The sequence below is a fragment of the Vicia villosa genome, linkage group LG2 (assembly GCF_029867415.1).
Source record: "Vicia villosa cultivar HV-30 ecotype Madison, WI linkage group LG2, Vvil1.0, whole genome shotgun sequence".
Lineage (NCBI taxonomy): Eukaryota > Viridiplantae > Streptophyta > Magnoliopsida > Fabales > Fabaceae > Vicia > Vicia villosa.
The window spans coordinates 133,332,888-133,356,448 of NC_081181.1; the positions used below are offsets into that span (position 1 = coordinate 133,332,888).

The following is a 23,561-nucleotide window of genomic DNA, read 5'->3' on the forward strand; positions in this document are numbered from 1 at the left end:
GAAAAAAAATAGAGAATAAAGAGAGATTTGATAAGTTTGATAAAATATGAGAGTTGTATTATTTTAATAATAAAATCAAGAACTTTATGGTACAAAGACCAAAAAACCACAATTTTAATGTGGTGGCAAAAAATCAAATAAGGGTATTTTGGACTTTTCCACAAACATTAATTTTCTTATATTATAGATTGTTCATTTTGAATAACCATCCAACACTCTGCGGCGTGGGTTTTACAATGGCTAGCAATGGATTCATCGTTCACACCAAACATTCATGTCATGGTGGGTTTCTTTACGATATAACATGGTCAATTAATTTTGGAATATTAAATATTTGCCTCGGTACTAATATTATAAAATTAATTTCGATTGATGAATGAAGATGTTGTCAGAATGAATGTGGCAATTGATCTGTTGTTAGGTGACCACAATGAATATAAAGACAACTTGATGGACATGGCTGAAAAAGCTTTGCACACTGAATGATGTATATACATCAAAAAGTTTCAATTAGTTTTCTTCAGAACGATGTAGGCATGTCTACAATGGTCACTTGCATTAGAATCAAGTTAGTTCGTAGGAATTTTCCCTTTTTTACTATACAGTTTTTTTTACTAATTTTGTTAGATTTAGTTATTGTTGCATCACCTTACACTCTTTTTTCCTTCAATGTAGTTTAATCCCTTTGGGGTTTTTTGATAAGATTTTTAACGAGGCGGTTGTTTTTATCCTTTTTTCTTATTATGCAATTTTAATAATTGAATTAATCTCATAAACTTACTATTAGTTGTTGAGTAAGAATGCTTCATGATATCTGTTATGAGAATGTTGTAATTGATAGCGACATTGCTGGGTCCAAACAACTGAGATGTAATTGAAACTGCAGCTGCAAAAATGAAATTAGAAATATCTCTAATAGTGAAGTTCTTGTATGCAGATCCAGATATCACTGGTTGCAGCTCTGCTGTATATCGGTTGGTTTTTACTCGCGTATTTCGTCGCATAAATTTCTATTGGTTTCTGGCGATAGTTCGGAAGCGGAACTATCGTTAAATGGATCAATATAATGTGGTTTAGTGGTCGCAGCAGGCTTGCTTTTTTTCGGTCTCATCAATCTGACATCTATCTGTCATCTCTTTGGTAGCTGCCTTCACATCGAGTTTCATTGTTTTTCTAGAGGCTGCGACAAGCCTTTTTGCTGTTTTATTTCATCAATTCAGCAGCCCTTTCCGGTGGGCGTGAATATGTTGCAATTCAACTAAAAACCTCAATGATACACATCTATGTCACATTTCCCATTTTTCTGTATGGTATATCCCATAATTAACTTCACAATAATGGCTTACTTTGATATTATTATAGGTTGAGGTTTGATTTTGAAATAGTGTAGGTTGCACATGCCCCTTCATACCTCATGTTTTAAAATAATCATTGATTTCATTTGATTATTTCACAGACTGCTTGTCAAGTCAACAATTGGTATATTTTATTCATGAACAATTATGTTCGGTTAAATCTAAGTTTAAATCTTTCTGCAGTGTGGGTCTTACAATGGCTAGCAAAGGGTTCTTCGTTCACACCAAACATCCATGTCATGGTGGGTACTTTTTAGAGCTAACATGGTCAATTATCTTGGTGATATTAAATATTTGACTTGATACTAATATTTTCAATTAATTTTGACAGATGAATGAAGATGTTGTCACAATGAAGGCGACAATTGATTTGCTATTAGGTGACCACAATGGATATAAAGGCATCTTGATGGACAAGGTTGAAAAAGCTTGGCACATTGAATGATGTTTAGACATCAAATAGTTTCAATTAGTTTTCTATAATTTATTGTAGGCATATCTACAATGACCCCTAGCATTAGAGTTAAGTTAGTTTGTATGACCCTTTAGTTGTGCTTTTTTTCAATCACTTTTGTTAAATTTTTATCGTCGTTTTACACCGCACTCTTTTCTTTTTAGTTATAAGGTTTTTAATGAGGCGGTTGCGTTTGTTCCTTTTGATTGTTCTTTTGAATAATAATATTTGGAAATTTCTTTATCCACCTCCCTATGGGGTGACCCCCAGCGAAAACCCCAAGATGCCCCTGCTTCGGAGATGTATCTCCGATGTATTTTTTTTTAGATTTTTCCAGACTTCGGAGATGCATCTCTGTCATACCCCAAAATTTGCCCATACTATTTCTCTTATACAAACTCAAATCAATACATAAAGCTCCAAGACACACTCTCCTAAACAAGGCTCAGAAACTAGGGTTTGGTTTGTTCAAAGGAAAATCAATGAATCAATGGCTCCAAGGCATCCCATATGGCTCAATATATCTCACATTACCTCTATGACAAGTATCAAGTCTCAGCTCAAAGAATTGGTCATTCAATTGTTCAGAAAGTCAACAGTCGACTAGGTTAACCTAAAAGTCAACTGTGGTCAAAGTAAAGTCAAAACCCCTGATTTTTTGCCAAGATCCTCATATTGAAGTATCATTCACCATTTGATCAATAATTGATCATGATTCATCAAGGAAAGATCAGAAATCAACAATTCAAAAAGTTTCTAAATTAGGGTTTCCACAGGAGAAAGTCAACTGAACTTTGACCAGCCATAACTCTCACATAGAACATCAGAAATTTTCCATCCAAAGCTCATCTTGAAGGAAATTTGATTCTCTACAACTTTGTTTGTCACATGCCAAGTCTAAAAATGCTTCATTTGAGAGATATGGATCAAAACATTATAGGTCCTTTCCAAAAGTCAACAAGAAGACACTTTTTTCAAAAGGATATATAAGGAGCATGGAAAATCATTTTGATATGAGACCAAAGACACTGGTTAGAGGACTCTCTAAGGTTTCTAAAAAGTCCTAGAACACTTCCATATCTAAAAAATTGAGAGAGATAGACCTTGTCAAAGTTGAGCTATTTTGGAGGGAAAAATGTGAAAGAATTTGAACATTTTTGCTAATGGGCCTATATTTTTAAGACCCAAACTTGTTCCTTATGACATTGAGAGCCCATAAACCACTTGCCACGAATTTATTTGATTTTAATTAATTTTATAAGAATTTTTATTCATTTAAAATTCAATAAAATTAAGGAAAATTAGAAGATTTGGAAGGAAATTGGTTTTGAATCAAATCTAATCCATATTTACTCCAAAAACTCAATCAAATTTCGTACATGTGGTAATTGAAACAAAGTGAATCAAATATTTGCCAAAATTAGGAAGTTCCATAATCAAATTTCAATCAAATTTTCTCCAAATGCCAATCAAATATTCAAGATTTGGCTCAATTTTGTTGCCCTAATTCATCCACTATAAGTATACAACCTATTCAGATGCCAAGGGTTACGAATTTTTGCCTCAAGAACCATCAAATCCGAGTGCAAAGAGTCAAGAAAATTCAAGAACCAATTCTGAGATTGAAGCCAATTCAAGAGTTGCTATTGATCAAAACTGGTTCCTAAGGCATCTCTGAGTGTGTCTCGATCCTCCTCCAGAATCAAAGCTCTCAGAATCGTTGTCAATAACCCTCGGTTTGTCAAATTCTAAATTACATCGTACCCACACATACACGCATCTTTAATCAATTATAATTGCATATTATTGTTTACCATGATGTGTTTATCAATTCTGGAGCTTTAATTGCGTTTTGGCGTTGATATGAGGAATATACCATGTTAGGGTTCATGTTCCTCAATTTGGGTTTTTTTAAACCACAAAAAATTAGACCTTAAGACAGGTACTATCAAGTTCGCATGGTCAAGACGAATTCGTTCATGCTATTGCGCCAAATTTCTATGGCCGTTTGCCCCTATTCGCTATTTTTCAGGAATGAAGAAGACATATTATAGCGCGTCTGAAAAAGAGCGCTGTTAAAAGTGTGGGTTAGAGGTAGAAGACGACTGCGTGGCATCACCTGATTGGCCTGTTTGAATTGCTTCGCGCGCGTGTTGGGTTGGGTTTCTAGATGGATTGCACGCAACATGAAACATGCGTTATCGTGTGCCCTCACCATCCTGGCCTTTCATCTCATCAAGCTCTCAGATCCAACGCAAGGCAGCTGGAGGCGCATGGTGGACTGTATACGTGAGCCACACCAGATCACACGCTAAGTCCTCCAAATTTTTTTCTTTTTTATTACTTAAAATCATTTATTTACTTATATTTTTATATATATATATATATATATATATATATATATATATATATATATATATGTTTTTATTTGTTTTCTTCTCTTTTATTTACTAAAAACTATATACATTATTTATTTTAAAAACCTTTTTTAAATAATAATAATATTTATTTTTATTTATTTATTTTCTTTAATATATTTATATTATTTAAATTATTTTCTTAATATTATATAGATATTATATTTATATTTTCAATAATTCGTATACGCTTTATTTTAATTCCAAAAATTCATCAGAAACGTTTTTCTGTCTGATTTTATTTGCTTTCCTCGATTTAATTAATTAGGTTGCGAAACCAATAATTAATTAAATCGAGCCTTTATCTTATTTAAACGCCCGAATCAGGGTATATAAGAATTAGCCATACACTGAGAATATATCTTTTTTCTTTTTGTGCCTTTTCGGGATTGGCTTTTCAGGTGCCTTCCGACTACGCGCCACGTCAAATACGAAGCTAAGTATTCGATTCATTTAAATTTCAAAGTCTATTTTGTTTCCTTTGATTTTAGGGTTTGCCCTTATATTTTTTTTGAACTGTGCATACATTCACTCCATCTATTTTTCTGCCCTTGCCATTTTTCAGGGTTAACCCTGAGGCTTCCTCTGACCGCCAACCATGTCAGATCAAATTCAAAATGCAAAGCTAAGTGCCTTTTTATTTATTCATTCTTAACTTCTTTATTTTTTTTATTATTAGGGTTAGCAATGTTCGCCTCCGAACCGATAATGCACTCATCCCATTTTTTTGGTTTGCCATTTTTCCCACCTTTTCAGGGTTTGTCAATTGCCAAAGCGTCGAGTATCGGTAACCCTAAACCCTAATCTCAATTTTATTATTACTTAAACTGCTCTTTGGACATGGTTAACCATATATAGGAACCACTACAACCTCAACCATTTTTGGTAAGATTATGTGGTTGTTAATCTAGGGGTGTTCGTGGTTCATGAACTGCACTGAACCAAACCATATAAATGGTTCAGTTCAGTTTTTAATAACCACATTAATAACAATTCAGTTAACTATAAAAACAATTTACATTCAGTTATAAATTGGTTTAAACTGGTTTGTATATATAAATTGGTTTAAAACTAGTTTGTAGTTGTAAACTAGTTTTATATAAAAGTTTATTTATTTTTTCTACGAAATTTTTTGTTTTACAATCAATTTATTTGAAATTTTATTTTTAAAAAATCATAATATACATATATATATATATATATATATATATATATATATATATATATATATATATATATATATATATATATATATATATATATATATATATTAAAACAAAGGGCTAAGATTATAACACCACTTAAGTTAATCATGTGCAGCCTTTTCATTTTATTCTACAGTCGTCTGTCGTTGAACAATCCATAGTCATGAAAAATGATTCACCTACACTACTTTTGATATGCAACGACATTTAATGTCTTCAACAATTTTAGTTCTCTCAACCTTTTCTTTCTTGTTGGCATAGAAAATCAAGAAAATTTAATTTCACATTTCTTTTTTCATTAATGAACAAATAAAAAACAATATAAAAGTTAAGAGGCATTGCGAATATTATTTTTTATTTAAGGGAATTAATGTGGTTTAGTTGTTAGATTGGGATTAGCAGGAAAGAAAAAAAATCACGAGACAAATTGAATGAAACAATTTAAACTAAACCCTTTATTTTAATCTAAAGTTTAAAATTGTTCCTCTCACATATCACACCCCTTTCCCAATTTGCTAATCCCATATTTGTTTATTTATTAATTAATACTACATAATTTTTATAGCATATATGTATATGCATACACTAAGTTTCAATTATTCTCCGACACTACATTTATCATTTGATAAATTTCTGAGACATTAAATTTTCTTGGAAATGCAAACTTTATTAATGACTTATATAAGATTATTAAATCATTAACATTGTTAAATTTTCTGGAATTGATTAATCAAGATTAAAAAAAAATTATTCATATTTTCAGCCAAACAAATGAATTATTAATTTGCAATTTAGATAGGAATAGCTGACACCATATAATAAACATATTATAAAATTTGTTATATTTAGCTTTCATAATATATAGAGTTGTTTTTTTTTTTAATTTTCGAAAATTTGTTAAAAGAAATAAAAAATAAAATAGTTAAACAGTTCAAAGAAGTTTAAACCGGTTTATAAACTTAAATTTGGTTAACTGAATTGTTTATAATATGTAGTTCAGTTCATTAACCATTTAAATGGTTTAAGTTTTTTATGGTTCAATACAATTCAAGTTAGAAATATGGTTCAGTTAACTGTATTTTTGCACACCCCTATGTTAATCTAGGTCTATCAAAAAAAGGTCAATTTACTGCAGGTGATATGGAATTTAAACAGAACAAATTTCTACCTGCTAAGTAACATATCGCGTTTCTTTATCATGGAAAGCTTGCGCTAATCTTTATTAACCATTTTCTTTTACTGAACCACAATATATCACTTAATGCATTAGAATTTATGATAGAATTTGTATGGTTAGTAACCTTTGAATGATCTACCGCTATAATAATCTTTCAGGAAACAAAACTTTCTGTTGTGTGCGATAGAGTATTTCACCAGTGTGTGGCACCATCAACTGCTGGGGGTGAAGGATGTGATAACATGACATGACCATGATATTCGTTCAGGTTCTGCGAGTTTTTTGTTGCTGAACTGGTTCAGGCAGCGGTCTGTTGGTTCGGGCAGTGGTGTTGTCGGTTCGGCTGAAGCATACCAGTCGATTTAATTGCTAATTTCACGTGTTGTCTATTCTTTGTTGTTTTTTCGTGCAGAGGTGATCCAACAACAATTTCATTGCACTATGCACCAAGATAATCAATATGTGATCCAACCGTGTTACCAATTTTAGGCTTATAAAAATAGCTCTATTCATCATCACAGAAGGATAAAAGAATAGGTACTCCTGAAAAAGTATCTCTGAGATTGGTTTCCATGTGATGTTGTTCAGAGGGAATATGCAAAGATCCAGAAGCAAGGCTGGACGCAGGGAGAATAGCAAAAAAAAACCGAATATGTCCAGTTCCACATTCCACTACTCCCTAAAGCAGATTAAGAATTTCTCATTCCATCAATACATGTGTCTTGATTGCTAAGCACTACACTTAGCTAAGCTTCGAGGTTTCCCTCGTATCGCACGATTCTGTCGCTGACTCGAATTCTCCTCCTCTCACCTAAGGACAATACAAGCTCTCATACAGCGAAACCAAATAAAAGAAAAGTACTAGTCTTTGGAATGTTGACATTTGGTCTATCGAAAATAGTAATTGCTGGAACATAATCTTAATTTTCAACAAGTAATTTATAGGGCATAAATGATTTAAATGTGAAACTGCTTGATGATGCCATAACAACTCAGAAAATTGCATGGGATTCTCTAGTGAACATTTCTTATAGAGGTGATTATGATAGTGGAGATGTTGATATGTACTTTAAAATTAAAAAAATACCAATTCAATAGAGAAATGTTAAATGTCATCAGACAACACTACTGCTAAGACATCAGAATAACATACTACTTATTATTTCAAGTTATAAATAATCAGTACTATGGTAACCTTAAACTACATTTCCTTGATATACAATGTCAGCACTTCCTTCTATCCGTGTAATCTTGAGTAATGTCAACACTTCCTTGATATTCTTAAATTGTTAACTATACCTGGTGTTATAGCAGGTTAGGCTATAATTTTTTAATTTTTGCTTTGATGCTTGTAATAGTTTTGTAACTTTTAGAACAGCTTTGGTTGTAAGTTAGCAAATAGTTACCGTATCAAATGACCGCTTACAATCTTGTCGATAATCCATTTACAATTCTATTATCATAAGACCTGCTTGTAGTTAACAACTAAAATTAACACATGTATCCTTTGTATAGTTAACAAAGAAAATATCAATTTATAAGCTACAATATGTTACATCAGCAGTGCTATATATCGCGAAAGAAACGCTCACGAATATCACGACCGACAATTACTTATACTTAATTGTAATTACAGGCTTCATATTTGTTTGGGAACTTTCCTGCATTAAACCGACTATAACATTCCTATTCAATATTCTCTCCACATATACTCTATCTTGCACAAACAATAATTCATACTTCATTTTCAAAACCATTTCTATTTAACTATAACAAGATAGTTTATTATATATTCACAATTATTATACTTCATCATGATATTGAAACCATAGAGTTGATGCAGCAAAGGTTTCAAATGGTCTGTTATATGAAAGTTGCAGCGACATAGCAATATCAGAAAGTGTCGAAATAACGTTATTTATCATTTTTAAGATAAAGAACAAAATGCGGTTAATTCATACTGCAACAACCATAATCAATATTACAATTTACAAACACCTGTACCCATCGAAATCATAAAAGTCATTACAAGATTATTACCGTTATGTAAGGCGTTCGATGTAGCTTTATAAATAATAGGTTTATTTAAGAGATGTTGATGTTGTTGAGAATAAAAGGTGTTGCTTTTGAATGAATCTTATTGCGATGAATAGTTTGCAGAGAAGTTTTGATGAATAGTTTGCAGAGAAGTTTTGTTGTATCGTAGAGTTGAACAGGGAAGATAAGTTTAGAGGAAGTAAATATATTTGGATATTCTTGTTTGTCACAAAGTTATTTTCGTGATATTAACTATTAAGCATTATCCATGTTACATTCATACTGCTGGATGACAGAAACTCCACCAAAGCTAATTCAACCCCAAAGTTAATTACAACTACTCAAATACATACAAACATTGATAAACAAGGTTCTACACTCAACCAACTGCAAACTACCATAAAACCGCCTCAAGCAAAGCACCAAGCTCGAACGCATCACATGCATAAAAGACCTTAGCTAAAAATCAACTCCGTAATAAATCCAACGCCTAGATGCAGCCACTTTAAAACAAATGCAACCTTATCACTGTCTGCAGGTTCAACCGCATATAGTGATCTTTACCTTGTCAGTGGAAATCCAAATGAATGTTGGTAGCTCCTATTTAACTTAAGGAGCGCGAGAAAAGCCTTTTATCAATTTCGTAAATTGATACTGCGGCCGTTTAAGTTGGCTACCACCCTATTCATTTGACGAATATATAACAGACGACCTTGGAGTATTCATAGCAGCAACAATAGCTTTAGCCGCATCTTCAGTTGTCTACATAAAAAATGAAACACCCCAACTAGGACTACCTGACTATCCTTCCTTTGGATAAATAGTGTGCACCAGGATCCACTTTAATTTGTTCCTTCCTAAATTATTCGTTAATATTTTGACGCAGGGTAATTTCAATCATTTTTAGTACCAGTTGTAGAACGCATAAGCCATGTCAAGGCTTGAAAATTGAAATTTCATTGTCTCATGGAGACTTAATTTGTTATGGTCCATGTTAAGAATATCCTCCATACTATTAACATTTATATTTTTTTCAATAGATTTTTCATCCTCAGCAGCGCTAATATCATCAACAACAGTGATTTCACCAGTTGCTTCATCAACTACTCCAGTTGACAAGTCTTCTACTCCCTATCACAATAAACATGGTTTTAACATAAGTGTTAAAGTACCCTAATACTAGTATTTAAAAAAATTCTCAGTTTACCTCCTTTGGCACATGTGCTTCAACATTATTTTCCATCTTAAACAACTTTCAAATATGTATTCCATCTTTCACTATTCGTATAATGGTACCGATTCTTTCTCTATTTCCTGCACCAATTATGTCATCCTTGCATGTTATTTTCATAGCATAATTTCAAATAGATATACTCAACTTTATGAATACAAGTGTTGTTAAAGAGCATAAAATATTCACTCCAACTAATGACCTCATATATATATATAATAAACAAAAAATTAAAATTAGGAGTCAAAATGAAATTGAGTTTATATTAGTCGCACACCACCAAACAAAAATGCATGATAAGTATGCGCTTTGTTAAAGAGATGAAAAACAGAAGGATAGAGAAGTGGAAATATATAGAGAATGAAATTTATAATTTCCTTCGATGAGTTACTTACCATTGATCAATTTTACAATAAAATTGGCGCAGTTTTCTATAAGTTACCCACCACCAAACAAAAATGCGTTTCAAGTTAACTACATTATGTCATAGATATATATTCTGTAACAAACATTGCACAACTTTCCAGCACAGTAAAATTGACATGTTATTTTCCAAAGACATTTTGTCTAACTTATGTGATCTCATATTATCTTGATTCAACGTACTAGTAAAAAAATCATGTTCAAATCCTTATTTAGGCAAACTATCTTATGCTACAAGGAGTGGAACAATCAACAATTCATCCTTATAGTGTAACTTTAAGCTAGTAATTTTCCTTGCTAAGGAACATTCGAGGCCGGCGAAATTATAGAAAAATTGTCATAAAAAACGATTCAAAGAATCATAACTCTTATTTTTCTTTTTGTTCTAAGAAGGTTAGTTGTCTTTAAACAAATAAACATACTGAGATTTATGAGTATGTTGCTAAATATATAATTTGAAAAAGTAACAAAACAGGGAGATAATCAAACACATCAACTTTGTCAATGAAAAATTTTAGACTTGGTAAGCAATCCATTAAAAATTTGGGGAAGTGAAAACTCACCGATTAAAATTCATCAGAAACTTGAAGAGACGAAATAAATATCAACATACTATAAGCAACTTTTCGTTGGGAACTAATAGCACCAAAGGCAGAGATTCCAATTGTAATGAAAGTGGATGGTTGATTTCTTTTCAAATCTAATTCCTGAAATAAGAGAACACTTTTAGTCTCAATTAAATCCCCCTATGTCTAATAACTTGTGTTAGAAAAGTAGTATTCAATTTTATCCAAACCATGTACTTTCAATACGATTTATCCAAACCTTGTACTACATTCATTCGGGGGGAGTTGAACCGATAATATAAAAGTAATTTTACTTCAACTCACATTGAAGTTATGATATTTGGCGGGGTATCTGTACCGTCCCAAACATAGACAGATCAATTATCTTTCAAAGCCTCCCAGCAATGAAGTATCTTAAGATGCAACAAAAAGCACGAAAGATCAGAACCTTGGAAAGGTAACAACTAAAAGTTAAAAACTACCGTTAACATATTATACTTAAATTTTTATCCAAGGTTTTCTTAAAACTCATAATACAAATATCAAAATCAATTCCAATTGAAATTACCTTGCCCGCTAAATTAAAATGACCATTTTGATTTCTCTTAGCATAGAAAAATCACTTGAATCTGCACAACACAGCATTTAAATACCTTTAATAATGTACATAAATTTTTTTGAAGAAGCCACCATTAAATCAAATAAATACAAACAACCTAAGCCAAAACTCATCAAGCATACAGTGATTTCTTTAGAGGTAAGGGAATTCTTGGTAGAGCTAAACAAATTCAAAATTTTAAGGCGGCAATGAAATCTAGTTTTTAATGAACACTGCAACAATATATTGATTTTCATAGCTGATTTTCATCAAGAGCTCATAGCTGAACACTGCAACAATATTCATTTTACGCTAAGAATTATGCTGATGACCCGGATGTGAACTGAATTGTGGATGATATTTTAAAATAAGATTGCAAAAAGAAGAGAAAGTAAGAATTTTTAGTTTTTACTACCTGTTTACCAATTCCATCCATTCCTAAGAGTGCTTCATTATCGCGTAAGGACTATCATTGCACATGCAGCTTGAACTGTGTCCTCTGGGGAGAAAATGGTGACTATTATATAGAGTAAGTTTATGATTTATCATCTTGTAAGATGTGAATTGAATAGTTGAATGGATGTGTCTAAATTTAAAGTAAGTAGGGGAGTTTCTCAAAAATACTATTGGATGTTGACGTGAGATAAGGGGAGAGTGAAAGTACCAAGAGAAGAATCTCATAAAAAGATTTGTATGGTACATATACAAGACATGTCTTCACATTCACCTCAAATGTCAGGCAATCTGTTGAGTTTTTAATAAATTTGGTTTATCGTTTAAAGTGCAATCAAATGTCAGTTTGTTTTTCTGGTCATTATTATAAGTAAATATTTTTTTTAAAATTTATTAAATAATAAATGTATTTAATTTTTTATGTAGACTAGATACATTCATTATTCAATAAACTTAAAAAGAGAATATTTATCAAATGAGCTCAAACTCATCTTATCTCAACTAGATAAAAATTGATTCAATTTTGATACGGATTATTATTTTTAATTCAAATTTAATATTTATTTTAAATTTACGAACAACTCGATAGAATTTATTAGATTAATTTCATTTACTTACAAATTTAAAAGTTGTTTTTTAAATTCTAACTTTTTTTTATATATTTTACTTTTTCTATTTATATTCTTTATAAAAAATAATATAATTATAAAATTGAAATTTAATTTTGTTTAAAAATCTAAAAATTCAGAAATTATACAAAATACATTTAAAAGTCTAATTAAAAAACTTCTTAATTTGAGTTTAACTTTATATCAAAATATAACTTAATTGATCTAAATTTTTAAGTATTATTGAATTATGAATCCAACGAATCAAATTATATATAGTTCAAATTCTATGCATTTAATTAACAAAGCTAGTTGTTTATTCAATTCATTTGATTTATAAATTAAATTAAATAATTTAATTATCGAATTATCATCTTATTAATTTTATTTTCAAATTAATTCAATAGTTATCTATATAATATCAATTTGCGTTCGTTTTTTATTATTTTCTTTGCATCGTCTTCAATTATTTTTAAAGAATTTTCATATATTTTTTAGGAAAGACTCAAAAAGATGTGGGTTTTTAGTTAGAAGGTCTTTTTCTCCTTTACTTATTGTACTTTATTTTTTATTGTCAGTCATTTTACTTATATAATACTATTTTTATTTGACCTTTTTATAACCCTTTTATGAGTTAAATTTAAGTTCACACTATATCTTAAAGTAGAGATATTATATTTTAATATTTTTTTACAATATTGTTTCATGGAAATCTTATAACTTTTAAAAATTATTATAACTAGTCGGTACACCCGTGCCATGCACGGATATATTTAAATAATTGATAATAAATAAATTGTATTTGAATCATAAAAATAATAAAAAAATATTAATAATTTAAACAACTATTACAGAAAAATAATTATTTATCAATATAAATAATAGGATAATTTTCTTGATAAAAGCTTATTCGAAAAAGTGATTAAATTAAAGATAAAAACAAAAGTATCATTAAAACACATAAGAGAAATGAAAAAAAAAAAATAGCATAGCAACTATATAACATAAAATGAAAGTTTGTGTATAGTAAATAATACAATGGGTCCCTTTGTTTAAGACCTCTTCCTAGTTCAATTGGTAAAATAAACGACGTACATAAAATAAACGACATACATACACATATATTTATAATGGGAGAAAAAAATTAAATGGTAAAATAATAAAAATTGTAGAGCTTAATAAAATAAATTTCAATAAAAATGAAATTTAAGCATACTTAGATAGGTTATGTATTGAAAATTATAGCATTTAGATGAAAGGTAGAATTTATGAGCATATCTCAAAGTAAAATAAAACGGTTTAAGTCATTTTAAATTGTTTCAGAGTACGTTTTTACTTAAAACGGTTTTTACTTGCGTTAATATATGGAAAAAAAATTAATTATTATTATGGTTAAATAAAATATTATTTAGAATTTTATATATTAATATTATTATTTATCAAATATTGTTATCAGAGTTAGATATTATTTACTATTCTCTATATTAATATTATTATTTATTAAATATGATGGAAAACTTGAAACCATAATTGACCTTCAAAATGATAGAAGAAATACTATGGGAGTTATTTTAATTTTTTAAAAAATTAAATTAAGTAATTTGAGAATGTGGTGTGCGTAATGCACTTGTGGTTATTCTATTTAGTTAAGTAATTGGAACTATAAAGGCTGGCATTTTACGGTTAATAATGGTTATTAAGATTAGGAAATGTGTGAGCTTTTTGATTATTTTTTTTTAATTAATTAAGTAATTGAAAATTTTATTTAACTAAGTAGCCATAATTAAGTAATTGAAAATTTTATTTAACTAAGTAATAATAAGATTATAATTTATTATTATTATTATTATTATTATTGTTTATTAATTTATTAATTATGGGAGATTATTCTTATTATTATTTATTAATTTATTAATTATTGTAGATTTTGGAGGGAAATTATGTGGGAGAAGTTATAGGATTATAGAATAGTATAGATTTATCATTTGAAATAATCATAAAAACCATTTTTAAAAATTTATCAACAAAAAATTCATTACGTCTTTTCAAATAATTAAAATTATTCTTCTAAAAATCCAAACAATTAAAATTATTTTTACAATATTGTTTACAAAATGTTAATCTATTTTTTGAAAAAGCTATTTTTGTTTCAATTTTAAAATTATTCTTCTATGTGTTAATTCATGAAAAAATCGAAGTATTTTTGTTTTATTTGAAAAGTAGTAAAGTAAAATAATTTCATATTTCATATTTTTAAAAAATGGAAATGAAAAGTATTAGATCTATTATACTCACTTCCTGTTTAATTTTTTTTAATAAGATAGAAATATATAAATATATATATATATATATATATATATATATATATATATATATATATATATATATATATATATATATATATATATATATATATATATATATATATATATATATATATATATATATATATATATATATATATATATAAAAGCTGACAAGAGTCCGGGTCCCGACGATTTTAATCCTGGTTTTTATCATCACTTTTGGGATACTTGTGGCACTGATATATTTCAAGCTGCGTGTGGTTGGCTCGAAACAGGTTCTGTTCCGCAAAGTCTTAATAAAACTAACATCACTCTCATTCCGAAAGGAGATACCCAAACCACTATGAAGGATTGGCGCCCGATTGCTTTATGCAATGTTCTTTATAAAGTTATAGCGAAAGTTCTTGCTAATCGACTCAAGAAGATCTTAGGGAAATGCATCTCAGATAATCAGCCAGCTTTTGTACCCGAAAGATCTATTCTGGATAATGTTATGGCTGCTATTGAAGTGATTCATCATATGAAGACCAAAACTAGAGGTAGAGTTGGAGAGATAGCTCTTAAGCTTGATATTAGTAAAGCCTACGATAGAATCGACTGGGATTACTTAAAGGATATCCTTATCACTATGGGTTTTTGTCAAAAATGGGTTGGATGGATCATGCTTTGCGTTAGTACGGTGGAATATTCAGTGAATGTGAATGGCAACATGATCGGGCCGATAGTCCCCGGGCGTGGATTGAGGCAAGGAGATCCTTTATCTCCGTATTTATTTATTCTTTGCGCGGAAGGTCTTACTGCTCTTATCAGGAAAGCAGAAAATAGAGGTGATATACATGGTGTTAAAATTTGCAGAAATGCCCCAATTATTTCTCATCTTTTGTTTGCCGATGATTGTTTCCTCTTCTTCAGAGCTAATACTGCAGAAACTAATGTCATGAAGGATATTCTTGCTACTTATGAGGAAGCATCAGGTCAAGCTATTAACTTCCAAAAATCTGAATTTTACTGTAGTAGGAATGTAAACTCTGATACTCGGCTTGAGTTGGCTACGTGTTTAGGGGTTCAACAGGTTCTGGGTACCGGTAACTATCTTGGTATTCCTTCCATGATTGGTAGGAGTAGGAAATCAGCTCTTAGATTCATCAAAGACAGAATTTGGAGGAAAATTAATTCTTGGAGTAGTAGAAGTTTGTCTCAAGCAGGGAGAGAAACCATGATCAAATCTGTTCTTCAATCTATTCCGACTTACATTATGAGCTTGTTCCTTATTCCCTCCTCCTTAATTGATGAGATCGAGAAGATGATGAACTCCTTCTGGTGGGGTCATGAAAGAGATAGAGCCAAAGGTATACATTGGCTTTCCTGGGACCGTTTATCTATGCCAAAAGTTGATGGGGGTATGGGTTTCAAGAATTTGAATGCTTTTAATCTCGCTATGCTAAGTAAGCAAGCTTGGAGACTTACGACCAATACAGATTCTCTGGTTTCCCGTCTTTACAAAGCCAGGTATTTTCCGAATAGCGACTATCTAAGTTCTAACATTGGTCATAATCCAAGTTATGTGTGGCGTAGCATCTGGAGTTCCAAGTTTGTGATTAAGGGAGGTTTAAAATGGAGTATAGGGTCAGGAGAGAATATTTCGGTTTGGGATCATTATTGGTTGGCTGATGGGTCTTCATTAAGTAATCCTTGGCCGAATAATATGGTGGTAGATAATCTTAAAGTCTCGGACTTGATGACTCATAATGGTAAAGATTGGAATTATGGTTTGATTAATGCGCTTGTTGGAGAAGAGTCAGCTCAAAAGATTCAAAACACTCCTCTCTTTACGGCGGTTCACAAAGATAAATTGTTTTGGAAGCATGAGTCCAATGGTAAGTTCTCAGTTAGAAGTGCTTATAGGTATTGTATCAATGATGCTATTGATACCTCTCACCTAAGAATTAAGAAGAGCTGGAATTTGTTATGGAACATCAAGGCCCCACCCAGAGTTAAGAATTTTCTGTGGCGTCTGTGTAGAGACTGTGTGCCTACTCGAAGGAGATTGTTGGATAAAGGTGTTAATTGTCCCTCTAATTGTGCTGCGTGTATGGATGGCGAAGAGAATAGTTCTCACTTATTCATCCAGTGTTCTAAAAGTATAGAGTGTTGGATAAGAGTGGGTTTGTGGCCTTTGTTGCAGCGGATTAGTAGTAATGGAGAATTATTTGCGTCTGTGATTTTCTCCTTTTTGCAGGTTTCCAACCATGACCAAAAAGCGATTTTCTCAGTTACCTTATGGAGTATCTGGAAAGGGAGAAATAATCAGGTTTGGAATCAGGTGGAAGACTCTCCGACGCTCATCTGTCAGCGGGAAAATCAGTTGTTGACAGATTGGAAAGAAGCTCAGAAATATCGCCTCAACAATGAGATTATTACTTCACCGCCAGCTATTATCAGATGGGAAAAACCGCAGAGGGGCAGATTTAAGTGCAATATTGATGCCGCTTTTTCTCATAATAAGGTTGGTTTTGGTGCCTGTATTAGAGATGAATTGGGTAATTTCATTGTAGCTCGGACTGAATGGTTCTCTCCTTGCACCGATGTTGTTATTGGCGAGGCTCTAGGCCTTCTGAAAGCTGTTAACTGGGTCCATGATATGGGGTACGACAATATGGATTTTGAATTAGATGCTAAGCGGGTTGTGGATAGTGTAACCTCTCCGAGACCTAATGACTCGGATCTAGGCGCTATTACGGAAGAATGTAACCGGTTGATGGCCCTCTTCTTTAGGAACTCTCATGTTAAGTTCGTTAGAAGAGAAGCTAATGAGGTTGCTCATGCTCTTGCACGGGTGACTCCATTTATGGCTAGTTTTCATAATTTCTATGATATTCCAACATGTATTCAGAATATTATTATTAATGAAATGAGTTAATTTTCCCCCGTCAAATATATATATATATATATATATATATATATATATATATATATATATATATATATATATATATATATAAACTGATAAAAAAAGGAACAAGTTAGTCCCTAAGATTACGAGAACCTAAAGAAATGTATGTTTAACCTATTTTTTTCAAAATCATTTTGAATTCTCAACGGGATGGAATAAAAAATGGCGGTAGAACCAATGCCGAGCACGAAATTCGCCAAAAAATCGACACAAAAATTACCTTCTCTATAGATGTGAGTGAAAATTAGATGCGAGAAATTAAAGTGAAGATTGCAAAAGCGCCAACGAATCCTATAAATAAAAGGAACAAGATTATGGTTGGAGAAAGCTTTGACAACCATGCTAGAATCGATTTCCACCCAAACTTACTTCAACCTTTATCAATGACAGTCTCCACAGTACAGATTACCGCTCTAAATTCAACATGAATTGAAAAAATGTACCGAATAGGCTCAGCAAAGGCAAGAATAAAATCTTCTGTGATTGCGAAAAAGACCCTCACCACCCGCCGTGGCAATATCGGAAAGAAAAGAATCGTCACAGTTGTTCTATTATGATGATAGTTTAATTCTATTATACACTTTTTTAAAAAAAAAAAAAAACTATTATACACTAATTAGTATGTGCTTAATTTTAACGGCAGTTTGATGTTCTCAATTATTTTCAATTTTAAAGATTTTTTAAGAATAGTAATTTGGTTATAGATAGAACTGATTTATAATTACATGGCATTATTAGCATGTATCAAAGGAGATTACTTGTTTATAAATTCATTAAATAATTGAGTTGCATATATCATTGTAAACAAAAGGAATTTTTCATATAAACCAATTCTAATACATTTTAAAATTATTTTTAGTTTGGACATAATGTTTCAGAACAAGAAAGATCAGAAATAAATAATAATAGAGTGAAGTCTCATTTTAGTTCCTCACAAAAATTATAGAGGTCCGATTAGTCCCTGAGAAAAAAATAGTCCTTATTAAATCTCTTACAAAATTTAACCGAGCCATGTTAGTCTCTCTACTAATTTTTTTTCAAACTAATTTTTTTTACTTTTGAACCGTGAGTGGACCACTAGTGAAGATCCATTTTAGTCCCTCACAACAAAGAGAGAGTCCAAATTAGTCCCTAAAAAAAAAAGTCTATTTAATCCCTTACAAATTTAACTGAGCCATGTTAGTCTCTCTTTTAATATTTTTTTCAAACGATTTTTTTCGTATTTTTAAACTATGACTGGACTTGACAAAATAGACTTGCTTTCATTAAATACTTTGTTATCATCAAAACCTATGTGATATGGTATAAACCAATTTTCTTCTAACATACCATGTGTATTATTTTTGCCACAAGTATTATTTACAAAAGCAAGAAATTATCCTAAATCACCTTAGTAACAAAACTAAATCTTCCTAAAAGATCATTAACAACTAAAACAACAACGACACCGAATACACAAGAATACATAACAACAAAAACCATAGTCACCCACCCATAAACCTGATAATAAACCAAACAAATAAAAGAAGTCGTGGTATCGCGATGATTTATCTACAATCCCTTCAGAAATAATTTCAATTCAAGAGTCGTAAAATAGAAGTTCAGTCACAATTTAAAAAAAAAAAAACGATTTGAAAAAAAATACTAAAAGAGGGACTAACATGGCTTGATTAAGTTTTGTAAGGGATTAAATATAGACCTTTTTTTTCTTAGGGACTAATTTGGAATCTTCCTTTTTTTTTAGAGATTAAAATGAATATTTATTAGCAGTCCAGTCACGGTTCAAAAGTAAGAAAAAAACCAATTTTAAAAAAATGTTAGTTGAGGGACTAACATGGCTCGGTTAAATTTTGTAAGGAATTTAATAGGGATTTTTTTTTTCCTGAGAGACTAATCTGACCTCTATCGTTTTTGTGAGGGACTAAAATGAGACTTCACTCTTAATAATATGATTTACACTTTTAAATTGTGTTAATATCGGTTTATTTTCTTTGACATCTTAAAAAATTAATTATTATATTTAGATGAACTCTCATATGTCATAACTTTAGAAAATATGACATAAATATTATTGGTGTAGATAATTTGGACTTTTTTTTTTTGACAGTGATAATTTGGACTTAAAAGGGGAAGATATGGGAATGTTTATTTTAACTTTAAGAAAAATAGATTTTAATTTATTTTTTAAAATAGATTTATAAATCATTTTTATAATATCATAAGTTTTTTATATTATTTTTTAAAATTAAAAACTGATTTTGACATTGTGTAACATAAACATAAATTATTAAAAATCAAAATATAGTCGAAATTATAATTTTTTTAAAAAAATTATCTCAAAAAATAATTTATATTAAAAACTATTTGAATAGCTTTAAAATTTATTAATTTTTTAAAATTTTGATATCTAAAAAAAATCCGATAAGATAATGAAATACTAGAATAATTATTCAAATAAAATTTTTATTCAAAACTTTTATGATATATTTTTTTTACATAAAATTATATTATATTATAAAAATCATTTTTAAAAAAGTCAAAACAAACTGATCTATAACATGCATCTTTCTCTTTGATTTAACTTACTGAATAATAATATTATTATACAATATATATTTATTACTTATTAATTAGTTAAAATATATTATTTCACATGTCAATTGTGTAATATCCACATTTTTTGCTCAACCTTGCTTAGTGTCTTCTAAGTGGTAATATTGTGATGTAGTAGCTAATTGAGTGGAATTAAGAATATTAGTCACTTGATGACTTAGATTAGTAGTCATGAGTATAACTATGGCATTAATTAGTAATGAATGGAACCTAAGTTGTAAGGGCAAGTTGATATTTTTCCATGAAGAATATTCAAGCCAAAAATTATAAAGAAGAACCTCATTCTAACCATTTTTTCTGTGTAACCAAATCAGAAATTGTGAGAAGGAAAGAGTGGAGAGAAGAAAGATCATTTAGTCCATATCATTGTTTTAGGCAAGGAAATGAGCATCAAACAAAACATGTTAAGCAAACACATAGCTCATCATCAAACAACATTTTTCTATGGGATTTTCACTCAATAACATCAATTATAAAAAATTTCCCGAAAATCCCCATCATATAAACATCCTAAAGGTGTGTGGAATAGAAGACCTTCTTTCTTTAGTCCATTTGAATTTTTCTTGAGAATTTCTAATAAACGTTGAGAGTTTTTAGTAGGAAAGACTCACGAACCCTCTTATTTAAGGAATGATGGTTGAATTCTAACCAAATAATACAAGACTTGGAATATGGCAATTTAAGTCTTATGTTCCAAACGGTAGATCAAAGAGGTTAGTCTTCTCTCCTAACGGTAGATTGAAGCAGTTACTTTTATCTCCACAAACAAGGTCCTTGGAGTAGTTAGTCTTCAAGTTCCCAAATCTTGCAATATTTTTACACGGGCTGAGCTTACAAACCTTAAACTTTGGTTTTATATAGGATGACCAATAACCTGTGAGATTTTAATATATGGCTAATCTTGAACCTTCCAAGCTTTTAATATCGGGTTTAGCTTGAACCTAACTTAGTTTTACCATGGACTGACCAAGAACCTGATGAAAACTTTTATATGGGATGAACTTTCGAACCTAAATGGAGACTAAATCACACAATCCTCAAACCAAAACTTTTACAAGTTTAGCTTTTAACCCAACAAATCCCTAAATTGATAATATTCAACCAATGGGTATACAAAAGATTATCTTGGTAAATTTACAATTCTACCCTTGTAGAGTTATATAATATCCCCACTCACAAAAGGACTTTTATCACAAAGGTACTATGGCTAAAATATTAGTGATAATAAGTAAACAATATATTTAGAGAGAGAGATAGAGAGAATGAGTTGTGTCAAAACACGACTCTGAATGACCATGGTGAATCAACATTACTTGGTTGTGTATTGCTATCAAGTGAAGACATAAAATTGTTTTTTGTGGCTTTTCAACTCATCGCTTCATTGTATGCTAGAAAAATAACCTTTGGGTATTGTGACCGATCAATTTAAGGCTATAAAAATGGTATTGAGTTGGTCTTCCCTACAACTCATCATCGGCAGTGTTTATGACTTATAATGAAAAAGTTAGAGAAAAGCATGACAGATATGGTGAATACCAAAGGATCAAGTATATATTAAAAGAAGTAGTTTATGACACATTTACAAAAACTACATTTGAACAAAATTGATTTTCGTTCATAAAAAAATTTGATCTCCAACAAAATGATTGGTTGGGTGTGTTGCATATTGAACGTCATAGATGGACACATGTTAAGGAAATATTTTTGGGCTGGTATGTCAACTAAGCAACGTAGTGATAGCATACATGCTTTCTTTGATGGATATATCAAGTCTATAATAAGGCTAAATTAGTTTGTGAAATAATATGATAATGCTCTTAGAAGTCGGGCAAAAAAAGGAATTTGAAGTTGATTTTAATTTGATGAATACAACAATTACAATTGGCTCAAACTCGTTCATTTAGAAGTAATTCCAAATTCAAGGAAATTCAAGTGGAATTCAAATCCAAAATGAATTGTTCTACCTCATTGAATAACTTGGAAGGTTGATTTATTATGTATGAAGTGCTAGAAGAGATATTAGTTGGAGACATACGTATAGAGTGAGTCTTAAAAGTTGTGTTTAATTATGAAAATCATGACTTCAAATGTGAATTATCATTGATTGAGTTTAGAGGTATTGTATGTCTCCATGTGTTATATGTGTGTAGTTAAGAGAGGATTACAAGTCTATCAGTGAAATATGTTTTAACGAGATGGAAGAAAAACTTTAGAAGGAAGCATCATATATCAAGAGTAGTTATGTTGTAACAGAATTGAAGCCAGAAATGGACAAGTTTGACAAATTATACAAGCATTTTTATGAGGTTGTTGAAGTACTAAGCCATAAGAGGCTACTAAGGACCCCCATGAAACACTATATTTGTTTAGCTCTAACATATCCACCAAGGATAGTACATTTGTTGAAGAAAATTTGAATGGGGGTTCCAATCCAAACAATAATAATTAAATTCGCAATCCAACACATGTCAAGCGCAAAGGTTGTCATCCATCTAAAAGAAAAACATCTGTCGCTGAAAGGATTGTTAACAGGTCAAACAAGCGAACAACAAAAAGTGATCACATTGAGCTTACTACAATATGTCTATATTCCTTCATAAACAATATCTTATACAAATACACACACACACACACACACGTGTGTGTGTGTATATATATATATGTATATATATATATATATATATATATATATATATATATGTATGTATGTATGTATGTATGTATGTATGTATGTATGTATGTATGTATGTATGTATGTATGAAATCTTACTATTTTGTTTCTCTAAATGTGTAGGAGTGATATATTGAAATGATGGGGAATCAGTTTTGAAGTAACATTTGTGTAGAATCATTTCTCGAGGTTGTTAATGGAGGACATTTCTTAGATTCAAGTATCATGGTTGGTGTTCATTATAAGAATGTATTAAATAGCATTTGAATTCATATGTACTATTTTAGGAATTTGTTGTGTTTTTACTTTGAGAAATTCATATGTATTAGTTGAGGAAAACTTATGTAGTTGCTGAGGATAATTTATGTATACTTATCGAGCTACAAATTTATTATGTATTTGATTTTATGTGCGTCATAGATTTTTGTATGTTATTGTTCAAGTTAGAAGTAACATGTCATTCTTGGATCTTTTGACATCATACGAAACACCCT

The 23,561-nt window shown here is 30.4% G+C and overlaps 1 long non-coding RNA gene across 1 annotated transcript; it reads right to left on the reverse strand.

The window, feature by feature from the left end:
- Window positions 1-8,915: 8,915 nt before the first annotated feature.
- On the reverse strand, window positions 8,916-12,019 carry LOC131646839 (uncharacterized). Its single transcript, XR_009297645.1, has 6 exons — window positions 11,879-12,019; window positions 11,434-11,494; window positions 11,190-11,278; window positions 10,863-11,006; window positions 9,853-9,959; window positions 8,916-9,776 (listed from the first exon to the last, which is right to left on the reverse strand). It is a non-coding gene; the product is annotated as an uncharacterized LOC131646839 (long non-coding RNA).
- Between the last annotated feature and the right edge of the window lie 11,542 nt (window positions 12,020-23,561).